The following is a 13,844-nucleotide window of genomic DNA, read 5'->3' on the forward strand; positions in this document are numbered from 1 at the left end:
TTTATATACACACCGGGGAACGCCATGGAAACATCACTACTCTAACCTTCCCCCTTGCTTATTATGTTGCCATGGCAGCCATCCCAGAATAGTCCTTTCAGTCTGTCCCTCCCTCGTGTTTATGACTCATGACCTGCAGGGAAACCACAGTTCAGTCTGTATCTCGTGATGTTCCTCCCCTGCATCTGCACTAGAACATTAGTACTGAGTCTAAAAGAGAATGAAAACATAAAAAATGTGGCTATGGAGACCGCAGTGATCAAAACAATTTGCAAAAAAAAATACTTGAGAGTTTCTAGTATTGTGTGAAAACTCAGGGACTAAAACAAAACATTACTGACCATTTGGCCTTATCACATAAATATAGTGGCAAAACCTCTGTACTCACGCAAAAACGCTCCCATCCTCCATACTGAGGGAGGAAACCAGATGTGCAAGCTGTAATAATAATAATAGCTGTCATTAGCAATTAAAGTAACCTACATACACAGGTAGCCCAAGCCCTCGCTGTGCACCATGCCCTCCCACAAAGAACAGGATGGGCCTATTGAAAACTCAAAACCTTGTCTTTGTTTTGTGGTGTTCGCTAGATACAATAACCAACAAGTCTGTTATGCCTCAGCAGTGTTAAAAACACCTGGCTCCAATAAGTGTGAATTCAGTTTCCATTATATAAATAAGTATGATAATGGAGGCATTTTTTAATTAAAGATTTAAAAAAAACATATAATTTTATTTTAAATGTTCAAAATGTTTTTCACTGTTTAGAAAAAGCTGCAATTAATTTGCAATTTAAAAATATATATTTTAAAAATTTTAATTTTAAATAGCTGTAATTAATAAAAGAAATTCAGACATTTAAAGAAAATGTAATGAATTCAAATAAATGTAGATAGTTATATAAAATATTATTTTATAATTAAATTTCATATATTAAAAAACATATTCTAAATAGCTATGATTAATTTAAAATGCAAGATATGTAAAATACATTTTCTAACATTAATTTAAATCAGTTGCTTATATTAAAACGTAAAATATCAGCAATTTATAGAAATACCAATGTTTAATTAAATTAGATTTGAATAAAATAGATGACTTTTAATTTGATTAATTGCAGGCATTTATTAACATATTTAAAATATGTATAATTTTTTTTTAAAAACTACAGAGATTAATTTTTTTTTTTTTTTTTAATGAATTAAGCATATTTAAAATACATATTCTTTAAATAAAAATGTATGACATAAAATACTTTAACTATAAAATTCACTGTATATTTAAACCATGTTTCCCAGACTAATTATAACATTTGTGTTTGGGGAACAAAAACTACCCATTAACTGTTAAGTTGTGAAAAAACTTATAACCACGCAGCTTTTATATTTTGGCTGGACAGGACTATTTGCGACCATTGTGCGACTGTGGGGAGCATCAATGAAAGCTTTCAGCCTTTATATTAGAGTATCATATGTGTACTCCCTGCAGTAAAACTAGCTGTTCTCTCTGATTTACAAGCAAAAACACAAGCAAGAGTACACATTTGAGATCACTTTGCTCTTTGCTGTTTTCTTTAAACTTCAAATAAAGTTGATTCCAGGACACACCCAATAAATTCATCCTATCTGTCCCTCCTTGTTCTTTTCCCTTCCTTCACTTCTCGGTACAGCGCTGTGTGCAGTGTAATCATACGGGATGACTCACCCTGACACACCACACTGACTGCTGTTACTCACACTAGTTCACACAGGCAGGCACACCTATGAACCACTCACCAGGAAACACCCGTTCCCACATATCCTAGTAATCAACTATTAAGATATCATTTTTCAGGAATTCTCCAGCATCATCGGGTAACTCGCCAAATAGCTTACAGTTACTAATCTCTCAGATATGCATTTGCCTCAAACTACAGAGCTTTGACCATTTCTTTTCTTTTTTTTTTCCTCACATGGTTTTGGAGCTCTACAGAAAAGCATGACTGTTTTGTTCCTTGACATTCTTCGCTTGTTTGTAATCCAGAAGTTTTTATTGCATTGGGGAGACAGAACTCCTACACCAACAAGAGAACACTGGAACACATGCACACTGTTCCAGTTGTTTCTCGCCTCAAACGTTTTGTCTATTCTTTTGGTTACAGCACATCCAAGAAGGTTTTTCAAGAAGTACTGACTTCTGCAACTCAATTCTTGAGTATTTCTACTTATTTACTCAAAGCAATGAGCGCCACTCCCTTTGTTTCTTTACAAGGCAGACAGTATAACTCCTTTTTCGTTTGAAGAATTCATCTTCTGCTTACCATTACACAGCCCTGAATATGGGTGTGACACATGGATTTGTTCACCAAGCACCTAAGGGTTCTCTCGCTTTGCTTGTCTGTCTTTCCGTTTGTCTGTTTGCCTCAAAACCATCCAACCACCCTGCCACCCATAACCACATGTGCACACCTACACTGTTTACCTGCATTTCTGGTATGAGCAATATCTGAGGCAGCTGAAACGGTCGCTTGAAGTAACCACAGATGTCTTAATCAAACATGAATTTGACCTTGTGAAACCTATTTGGTGAGATTAGAGCAGGTTAAACCAAGACAGAACTATTGTACAGAGGGCACTGAGGGTTTTGGAGGAATGTGTGAGATGCTTGAGAGAAAAGCATCTTTTTGACAGGGATGAATGATTGATTTGGTTACATAACCTGAAGGAGTAGAAGGCCTTGCACTACACAAAACACAGAGAACTGTACAAGTGTCAATCACAGGGTATATAGACGGAAAGCATGTTCTGGGTCTTCCAGGTATCCCATCAGCCATGCAAATCCTGTGAAGTTCGATTGTTGCTTCAGGTTAGGTACACATGTCACTTGACTTTTCTCTTGGGCTTACTTTTTATCTAAAAATTACACATAATAATACACTTACATGGCCACAATTACTTAAATATATGTTAAATATAAATTGTAATCAGCGAAGCCCAATTAAATATATTTTGGGAAAAGAAAATATATATAGTTTCAACCTTCACGTACCAAAATATATTTCAATATGTATTTCAGAGGTAAGAAAATACATTTCCAGTCTCAAAGCAGCCTTTAGATTTAGGCTAAATGCAATGTGGATAGCGTACTAAAGATCAAAACTAGATTCATAATGATTTAATGATGTTTTAACATTGTAATATGTTCTTTGCTGATTTTTATTTTTAAATTTTCTTCAAATTCTTCTTTTTCTTCAAATTTCTTCATTTATCATCATCCAATCATTTAACTGCATTAATATTTCATCAGTCCAATGGTTACAAAATGAGAATGAAACCCTCCCAAGAGATTTACACAGGATCTTCTATTATGAAAATGGTATGGAAATCATGTTGGTCTAGCTCAAAGAGAGCACTATATCCATGTTAACAGACACAACGAACACATTATCAATTACAGGAAGCACTTCAAATCTCAATAAATATTTGTCATTAAAAAAGAGAAAACTTAAAAATAAGCTTAACAAAATAACTTAAAAAAAAGAAACAAAACAATAAACAAACCCCTTTACATACACTATATATAAACTTTTTATCAGAAGAACATGAAGTACTAAAGTACTGCACGTACTGTACATAGTAGAACTGCTCTCCAGCAGGTTCATGTTCTGTAATTACATAAATAAATTGCCGATTGACGAAATTACATTTTGTGACAATTATTAAGTATCAACAGTGCACACATGAAAGTAAGCACAAGACACTATAAAATACATGACAACTCAGTTTGCATAGGAGCACACTGCACTCACGACAAATATAAACAAAACTGAATGTGTTACGAAGGCTAGCTGTCACATGGGGCTGTCACAAGAGCGATATCTCAGCAAACATAAGATTTAGAGTCAAATTGCACAAACATGTTTTTTCTTTAGAAGGGGTTTGTATTTAGTTTGAACATCTAGTTCAAAGAACTCAATTCCCATTAATTCTGTTCTGCAAAGTAAAGTTCCAATATCCTCATATATTTGCTTTATCTATATTGCCTCAATGAATAAAATAATGAGATGACAGTTTGCAACATCAAGTGCATGCTTTGCACATGTAAAATAACCGGATGCCTCGCACATTATAAACACAAATGGCTGTGCCTTCTCTTTTATTAAAAATAAGGTGGATTGGGTTTACAAATCAGCACTGTAAAATCAGACTAGCATCAACAGTCAAACATACAATGAAAACTAGTTTCCCCCTTACTAATAGATTAAGATCACATGGCACCTAACCATGTGACACTTTACTTTAGGCCAGTGGTTCTCAACCTTTTACTCCAAGGCCCCTCTCCTCTCCGAATCAATACTGCAAGACCCCCCCCCCCACACACACACACCTCCAGTCTTTTTTATTCACAAAACCTTTGTATTCAGTGGTTATTAGTTTTAAATTCCATGTAATTATTTTTAAACAAAACAAATTCAAGATAGATTTAAACATTTTTGTAAATATACTAAGTAAAAAAAGTCACAGCAAATATACTTTACAACTTAAAAGTACTAGGTGTATAAAGTACTGTTCTAGGCAATAGCTTGTAGGGCACTTCAGGGCTAGATGTCACACTTTCTACTATACATTTATTTTTAAAATCCATTTCTGTACAGATACGTACCTTAAAATCACGACTGTTTCATGACAAAAGCTATTTCCACCATAAAGCAGAAAAAAGTTTTTCTGAACACACCTTTCATAGGTTCAAAATTACAAATTTGAAAACACTTTACGAACTTTCTCAGTAAAGATGTGCCACCTTGCACCAACCTGATAATTAAATTACTCTTGTCCTAGAAATACAGTTCATCCTTAGCTAAAATCTTGTTTCCAATCCAGATTCACGTGCTTTATCACTGTGTTGAACACACATGTCACTCAAACAGAGGGTGGGCTGGACTAAAATGAAAAAGGACCACGCCCTGCTACACCGTAACCCCGCCCTATTCTCCAGTGAAGGTCTCCACTGCCCAAACCCAAACTCTGCCATTCTCCATAGCCCGGAGTTGCAAGCACACTGAGGGAACCCAGCACGGTGTGACAGAAAGAGAGAGAGCAAGTGACAAAGTAACTAATAAAACCAGAGAAATATACAGTGAGGCTTCGTGCCTCGAGAAGGAACGACAGAGTACACGAATACGTTCAAGTTGGTGAAGAAAACGTGGTGGAAAAGTTTTCTGGGCTGTGGCAGAAAGCTGTGGACCGCTGAAGATGCTAGAGCAAAGGTGTTGAACTTTCCAGGTAAGTTTGTGTCTCTTGAGGTTTAGTTATGCAGTTTTAGCGAGAGACGCTCACGATGCATGCATAAAGTACTTTTCCAGAGACTGTTTCTGAATTTATTATATGCTTATGTGTGTAACATCTGCTGATTTGGTTCTAAGAAAGATTGTTGTATCGCACAAAAAACGTATTATCATCTGTATCGTTGAACATGAAGAGGTGGTGGGTGTGTATCTGCTCCGTAGTTGTCATCTGGTGGGCACGTCACCCCCCCCCCCCCCCCCCAACAGTACTAAAGAATATTAAAGTTTGCCATCGTTCAGAATTCAGCGTTTAGTTTCTTAAACTTGACCTGATAAATCACTGAGAAGAAACTGGATTCACAATTAAGGCAAATTTTCTATGGGGTTTTGCATTTCATGCAAAAGATACACCCAAGTTAAAATGGATAAGAATGACTTTGGTTGCATGACTTTGCCCACTTTGTAAAATAAAACGAATACATTTGGTTCACAAGAACGCCATACTCGTATTAGTATTTAGTAGTAAATTGTAAAAAAAGTGAATTAAACTAACGCCACACGTCCATCGATTTTTTAACTTTCCTCTTGAATGGGAGCATTATCCTGCCACACCAAATCTGGTCATAGCTCAAGGTTTTTGGACACCGTCAGCACATATTCTGTACTGTGGGTGAATCGTTGTTTCATATGTTGCTGTGTTTTCTAGATTAAATTTTAATTTGTTTAAACATTCCTGTTACTCTTATAAAATGTGAATGTTTTAATTTGATTTAATTTGCAAGCCTGTCACATTTTGCCCTGATTTTCTCAACCTGGCCAGTGTGTGGGTATAGGGAGTAAGAGGGGTGAAGGGAGGAGGGGGTAATGGAATGTAGTGGTTTGGAAAGACTTACTAATTGAAACCAGGTTTGAAGCACAGAGGGGGAAAGTAAGGCTTGCTATTGAGGAGAAAGAATGAAGTGTTTTATTCACGACAGACTGTGGCATGACTTTAGTTATGGAGCTGTTTTGCAGTAGGATGACTGAAAGTTTTTTATACAAGAGAATGAAATGAATAGATGGGTAAGAGGGACAAAAAGATAAGTGCTGATAGTTTGGTGATGTGTATGGAGTGTTGACATCCATAAAGATGTTTTGCAGTTTATCTGATTTAAGCTATCTTTTAAAAGTGTTTGTGAGCAGATTTTGTCACCATCCCCCTCTCCTGCCACACCCAAAGATTTCTTCTGTTATGTCAGGACAGATGAGTCCATAGCAGAATAATAATAATAATAAAAATCACACAGTAATAATGCACTATTTTTAAGTTGTGCTAGAGTAACTTTAAAAAAATAGAATTTAATATATATTTTTATATTCTGTATTGTGGTTGCCTCATTCATGTCTAGCAGTTACTTTCAACCTTGGTTGCATTTGAAGGTTACAATGTGTTGTTTAAAACAGAACACAGAGCTTCTTGCTTATCTTAAATGATTTAGGATTTGAATGTTGAATAGAAACATGGTTTTGGGGTCTGTGTGTCCTTATCTGATGCGTGATTGTCCTGGAAGTTTACAGTGGAGGCAAAACTTTCTCCTCTGTGTTGATAGGTCAGATCAGGGTGTACTTGGTAGGACCATCTGTGTGAAATGAAAAGAGTCTGGACTTCTGCACACTTCCTTTGTTAATTCCTTGTCAAGGACTTGTGATAGTAACGCCAAGGGAGGAGTGGCAAGCTTTTGTAGCGGAGTATTTCATTCACTGTTTGTTTGCGTTCTCACTTCTTGACTCTTTATTAGATTTTTTTTTTCATATGGGTGCAGAGTGATGGAAATCAATTCTCTGTGAAATTGTGATGATGATCCATCGCAGATAAGTTGTCAGCACGTTGCCATACAGGATGTAGGCATCATTTGAAGAGGTTGAAGTATGAAGTCTGATATGATGACTTGCATTATCTGGGTTATTAAATAACATTATATTATTATATACTTTAGACCTCATATCATCAGATTTCTTCTTGTACGTGTGCCTACGACATATGATAAACTTTACTTCCATTGTACTTCTGCAATTCGGTTTTGATTACTAGATTTAATTTGTTGTTATCCTTGAAATAGAAGATACGGTCTGCATTTCATTAAAGTTTAGGATCACATGACAGTAGGTTTCAATGTCCGTCCAAGGACTTTAATGCTTCAATTATTAAGTCCTCTTGTTTTTAGACAGTTACTTTTTGAATGACATGCTTTATATGCACAAGCCATAATTTAATGATGCAACAAGTAAATGGGTTATACTGTAGACAAGGTGAAATGTATGCACTAACTTGAATGACGTGTAGCAATTATTTCCTGGTAGCCACAACTGTCATTGCTGCATTATATTATGGATTAAATGTTGATTTAGGTTTATTGTGCACATTCTTTTAGTGCTAACTAATCTTCCATATCAATGAATTACAGTTAAGACGTGTTGTAGTGACATTTGATATGTTTTCTTGGTTCTAGTGAGTAACAGAAGAGCTGCTTGTGATGATTCTTAAATTATTTCAGTTTCACACTTAAAAAAAAAAAAAAAAAAAAAAACTATTAAAATGACAAAGTACACAACAAGGCCATAATTTATCACTTCTAATGCATTCCAAAGTGTGCTGTAAGGCAATTCAATGATTGGCATGTCTAGACGTAGAATAATAGTCTGACTACACTACAGCTTGTACTACATCACACCATTCACATCTACTTGTTTACAACAGACCAAGGATACTGGCTGCAGAGGTTAGATTACTCCATGTGCAGTTTACATGAGGTTGTTTCTAGTTGAATTGTAGATACGCAGAGAGTTAATTGGATGTTTCAAACTTCTACAAAAGACTTGGCAGTGGCAATACAGACCTAACTATAAAACCAGCTGATGGCTAATGAAATATAATGCACCCCGAGCGTACCATCAGTCATCATTATGTATTTGATAATTGACTCGTATCCTTTTGACTTGCGTTGTTAACAGAATAAACAAACTATTCAGGATATACAAAAACGTGACTGAATGCAAGTGAAAGCCTTTAGCTAATATACATGCATCTAAAATATTTTTATGTTTCTATACCATTTAAAGCATCAACATGTTATTTAATGAAATTCACTACAGCACAGCTCTATGGTTTTATCTTTGTCTTCTATTTATTCTTCTAAATAGGTGATATTTCCACAATAAGATTAAAAGCGTACATCGGTGCACGTGAGTTTGGTCACATGTGGGCTTGAATTGGAATCCATGTGGAAGTAAAAGTGGAACTTCTAACCAAATAGTAGTTGTCCCTTTTTATGTATCGGCTCTTGCTTTGTCAGAAATAGCCACTCTCTTGAAATAATAATGAGCATTTAATAGAGAAATATGACTAACACTTGTCACATTAAAAAGTATCCTGTAATTTGCTTAGGAAAAAACGTGTCTGCTAAAGATCGAGTAACCAAACAACTCATGTTATTGCATTGTGCAATGGCTGACTGTATGTGTGTGTGTGTGTGTGTGTGTGTGTGTGTCATATTAAACATTACAGCACTTTAATGGAAAAAGTGTGGCATTAAACGCTTGCAGTGGCTTTTCTATAATTAGTGGTTTGGTTGTTTGCCCAGCGATTCTATCACTTATCTAACCCGCAGCATTGCTGAATCTTTATAAATGTAGATTTAGTTGTGCAATATCTCACATTTAAATGGAAGCAAGAAGAACTTTAAAACTATGTAAATGTAATTTTTTATGACCTCTTTTGCTGTGCATTAATCAGTTTCATGAGGGGCTTCTGTTTGTATTTATAAATGAGTAAATCAGCTTGCTTAAAAAATAAATAAACAAATATCAAACTGCCTTGGTCCATCGGTGGTTAGTAAGTGGAAACCATGAAAGAACACCCTGTTTCTGTTCCCAGCTCAGACCCACTGGGTGTTTGGGTAGAGAGTAGGACATTGCTTTGGAGTTATTCACTGCAGGGGAGACTGGGCAGTCTTCCAGTTGGCCTGACGGCTCTATCAAGGAATGCGTGTGACTGGAGTCCTGGGTGGGGCTCGCAGCTCACTGTGTGTTATGTGCGGGCCGAGAGATGGTGTAGTTTCTCATTGTATGAAGGGCGTGTCCCCTGCTTTGGATTTGCGATGTTTGTTGCCTGTGTTGTGCCATAAACTCTTTTCTTTTTAGAGTTGGACGGTTGTTGCCAAATCACATCTGCAGATGGAAGCGTTGCGGTGTGATCTGACACATTTAGACCAGCGATTATGGTCGCATTTTGTTCTAGTACCAGTCTTTCTCATGCACGACAGTATAAAGTATATATAAGTGTGCTTATTCTGTGAAACTGAACTTTTTTAAAGCTAGATGGCATTCTTTAAAGGGATAGTTCACCCAAAATTTGCTAATACTGTCATTATTACTCACCCTCATGTTGTTCCAAACCCGTAAGACTGCTGTTCATCATCAGATCACAAATTAAGATATTTTTGATACTTCTAGAGAGCTCTCTGATCCTCCATAAAGTGCAAGGGTACTACCATGATCAAGATCCAGAAACGTAGCAAGGACATCGGAAAAGTAATCCCTGTGACATCAGAGGTTCAACCATAACTTTATGAAGCTACGAGAATACTTTCTGTGTAAAAAAAAAAAAAAAAAAAAACGTTATTCAACAATTCGCCTCCTCCGCGTTACCCTCCTGGCATTTCAGTTTAAAGTGTAAACAATGTAAAAAATGTATCTGCGTGGCGCAGCTGACACAGAACAGCATAAGCTGTTTGAGTTCAGTAGATATTCTCCAAAATGGCGCTAGGGTGACGTGGAGGAGACAAATTGTTGAATAAAGTCATATTTTTGTTTTCTTTGCATACAGAAAGTGTTCTCATAGCTTCATAAAATTACGGTTGAACCCCTGATGTCACATGGATTACTTTACCAACGTCCTTGCTACCTTTCTGAGCCTTGATCGTGGTGGTACCCTTGCTGTCTATGGGAGGGTCAGAGAGCTCTCAGATTCCATCAAGAATACCTTCATTTGTGTTCAGAAGATGAATGGAAGTCAAAGGTTGGTCGTTTTGAATGGGACAGAGAGGCACTTTGAGTTTAGTTAGAGTAAATATACAGTTTTCTTGGGGCAGCTATAAATTACCAGTTTGGATCAGTTATTAAATTATCAGTTATTTTCTAGTAAAGTCAGTAACAGTGAAATAGTAGCAGGGTGAACTGATATCAGGGAAGGTCCCCGCAAACATGTACCTGTCTGCGCTGATTCCAGCATTTGTTTGCAGTGCTAGTGTTACGTGAAGCCTTTTCATGCTTTTCTGCTGTAGGGAAAACCTCTCAATTTCAAGTAACCACATCTGAGATCTGACCTAAGTCATAAGGTTTTAGTATTTTTATTATTATTATTATATTGGTGTCACTAAAAGCACATTTCATTGCTCTTTGTCACAGTGTTCACAGAAATGCACATGTATCTTGTCTTATCATGCATCATTCCTGTTATGGCCTAAAAGACATGTTTATGAAATGAAACAAATTCCCAACATTTCTCTAGCCTAGACTCAAATGCTTAAAACTGATATCTCTTTGTCCTTAGCCTCCTCCATTCGTAAATGATCAAACGTTAAATTGGATTAGATGCCACGGGACAGCTTTGAAGGCCATGAAGTGTGAAAGGCAACAGTTTACAGATTTAAAGAAAGTGCATGAGAGCTGATGGTGCTTGTACTTTCAATTTTCTCTTCATAATGCCCCTCTGGGTTATAGGAGCATTAAGCTATATTTGGAGTTCTGTAAAAAGTCACTTGACTTAGTCTTATCAGTTTTGGGTAACTAGAGAGGTACATTATTAAAGCAAATAATAAGTGGAGCAAATATTAAACTGTTTGACAGAGAGGAATTATTTCCCACGTGAGTTGGCCATCTTAACCTTTTTATTAAATGAAATAAAAAAAATTTCTCTTCATGTGTAAGATGAGGGTGGAGAATGGTTTGATAATTTGGTTTGTGTGAAATTAAATGAGTGAAATGACTATGCAGTTTAGCCTCCAGTGTCTTTTGCCATAACCATGCGACTTGAGGAGCTTTTAGGCGATTAAATAAGGATTTGCATATGATGTTTCCTTTCCTGTGAGAGAAACTTACTTGAACTTTATTTTGCTTGCGGCAATTGACGGTTTCATACTTTTGGCATGATTACTATGAATTGCTTGCAACATCTCACGTTTTTAGTTTACAGTCGTCTTTAATTGCTTCTTGACATCAAATGTTGCACACAATGGTCTATGTGGCAGTGTGAGAATTTAACTTGTTTTTAGTTTTTTTGGTATCTAGTTTACGATGATCTCTGACAAGCCATTTCACTGTTTCCGTAGCTGCCCAAACACATTCCCAGTGTTTAGAGTGCAGGTGGATTTGCAGCCATGTGAGGCTGAGTTTATTTTGAGGGAGTGATGCTGTTAATTGTATTTGACAATAATTAGTTATCAGACTTGAAATTTAAAGACAAATAAAAGTAATTGTGACTTTCAGAAGTCAGACTAGTCAGACAACTATTCAACAGCAACATTAAGAGGAAACATTTACACTTATACAGACACGTGTAAGCTTCTGTCTTTGGTTCTTTTGGTTAAAAACTCCCCGTTGTGTGGGCTCGTATTGTAACCGTTTCAGTCGCCCTCTTAGGGCAAAACAAAGTATAAATCCAAGTAGGGTGGGGGTGCATTTTTGAAGGAAAAGGGAAATAAATTCGGTCTGATCCACTAGCTTAAGGTCTCGAAACCATGCAAATAAAACTATTTTATTAAGAGCTTTAAGAGATGAAAGTGTGGTACTTGAATTGAATGTACATTTTGTAATTGATGGTTTTGGATTGGTTTTGTCGTCTGACTATTTGATGCATGGAAATATTTACTTATAAATATTACATCTGACTTCCCTCTGCTTTCTTTCAGAAGGAAAGAAAAAGGAAGACGGGAGAGTTTGAGCATTAGACTTGGAAATTCAGAAGGTCCCCTTCAGTAGGTCCCCTCCCATAGCTAAAGTAAATCTTGCAAGTTGTTTTATTCAACTATTTGTTTGGAATGTTAATGTTAGAATTTCTTGAACTGAGAATTGAATTCATTTGAATGTTAATCATATATTTCACCTTGAGGATTGCACAATGCTACCTACTGTCAACACTGAGAAACATGATACTGCTCATGCACATTTGATTCGTCAATGCTGTCAGACCAGCCGTTAAGAGCTGCTTAATCCCAGTGCTACAATCTTGCTCATCAAGGTTTTGCTCTTGAAAGTTATCAAATACACCGCAAAGATGCATGCTTGAAGCAGCATATTTGATTATATCTTATATCCGATAAGTTGCGTAGATGTCTTGGGCGCTCCTAGTAAAGTTTGACCATCTCAGAAGGTGCTCTGTGTTTTTAATGTGAATAAATTATTACATGCATAAAAAATCAGCTAGAAGACTAAACAGAACCTTCTACCAATTAGTTGCTTTGACAGTGGATTGAAAGAAAGCATAAGCAGTAACATCCACTTGTCTTTCAGCAAGAATTGCAGGGTGTATGTTGTGTCACTAAATTATAATTAATGCACCAAACAGTTAAGGTTTATTATGTTAGGGCTGCACAATTAATCAAATCATATATAAATATGTCATGCAGTTGCATCAAACAGTGGTTTAAACATCATTCTTGTGATAATCGTAATTATTAATCGCCATTACAATTTCAAGGGAATATTCGAAAATGATGATTTTTGTCATAATCATACAGCCCCATGTTCCCTTCAGTTTTCAGATCCTCTTAGTCCTTTTTTGTAACAGTAATTAAAATATGGGTGTTTCCTTTTTTCTAGTTTAGTCTGTTTGAGCCTTACACTCTCCAGTACGATGCTCTTTATTGCTAGACCTTAAAGCTTGGTCTGTTTAAAAGGTCCTCATTACAACTCAAGAGTTCACAAAGATGTGTTGTATATCGTTGCTGATGTCTTATGATTGCACAAACACTGGAGCTATTATGAAAAGTCTGCTTACATGGATCATAGCAGATCATATGATTTTGGGCAAGGGCCATCTGCTTTAAGCAAATACCCTCCAGTAATGCTCTGGTAGAGTTTATAACATGGTTTATACTCCTGTGACAGCCAAAGGATAGCTCACTTATATAAAATAAAAGATAATCTGTGCTATACTTGGTGTCAGATTTATTTTGAGCTCAAACTCCATGGTTAAGAGAAAAGAAAGATGTGCCTGCTTGGGCACAATTCATGTGTCAGGCAATGGTTTGGTGGCATGTAATTTGCCTCTGCTGCTTCTTCGCTCCATGATTGTTCCATGTTTCAGTCATGGATGTACAGATCTGCCTTTTTTAATCATTTTATCCAGTTTGCTCCTCCTAAGGTGCACTGTCAGATTTGTGAGAACAGCCTATGTGCAAATAGTATCGTTGATCATAAAGGTTTAAAAAAGGGTAAAGGAAGGAGAACACGCATGTATAGTGGTACGGTATTGTTGATAAAGGGTTCTGGGTGTGACATCATGTTAAGATGTAGATCATAGAACAGGCTGGGAGTGAAATAA

General features: G+C 36.4%; 1 protein-coding gene across 2 annotated transcripts in view; it reads left to right on the forward strand.

Annotated features, from left to right (window-relative positions):
* Window positions 1-4,965: 4,965 nt before the first annotated feature.
* The window catches only part of LOC132113535 (neuroblast differentiation-associated protein AHNAK-like), a 29,559-nt gene continuing 20,680 nt past the window's right edge, over window positions 4,966-13,844 (forward strand). Inside the window, exon 1 of one of the 2 annotated variants that reach the window (XM_059521338.1) lies at window positions 4,966-5,261. The gene's annotated coding sequence lies outside the window, so the exon portion shown is untranslated. The remainder of the gene's footprint in view (window positions 5,262-13,844) is intronic. The other variant, XM_059521337.1, reaches the window with a different exon arrangement.

Source organism: Carassius carassius, chromosome 33, assembly GCF_963082965.1.
Source record: "Carassius carassius chromosome 33, fCarCar2.1, whole genome shotgun sequence".
Lineage (NCBI taxonomy): Eukaryota > Metazoa > Chordata > Actinopteri > Cypriniformes > Cyprinidae > Carassius > Carassius carassius.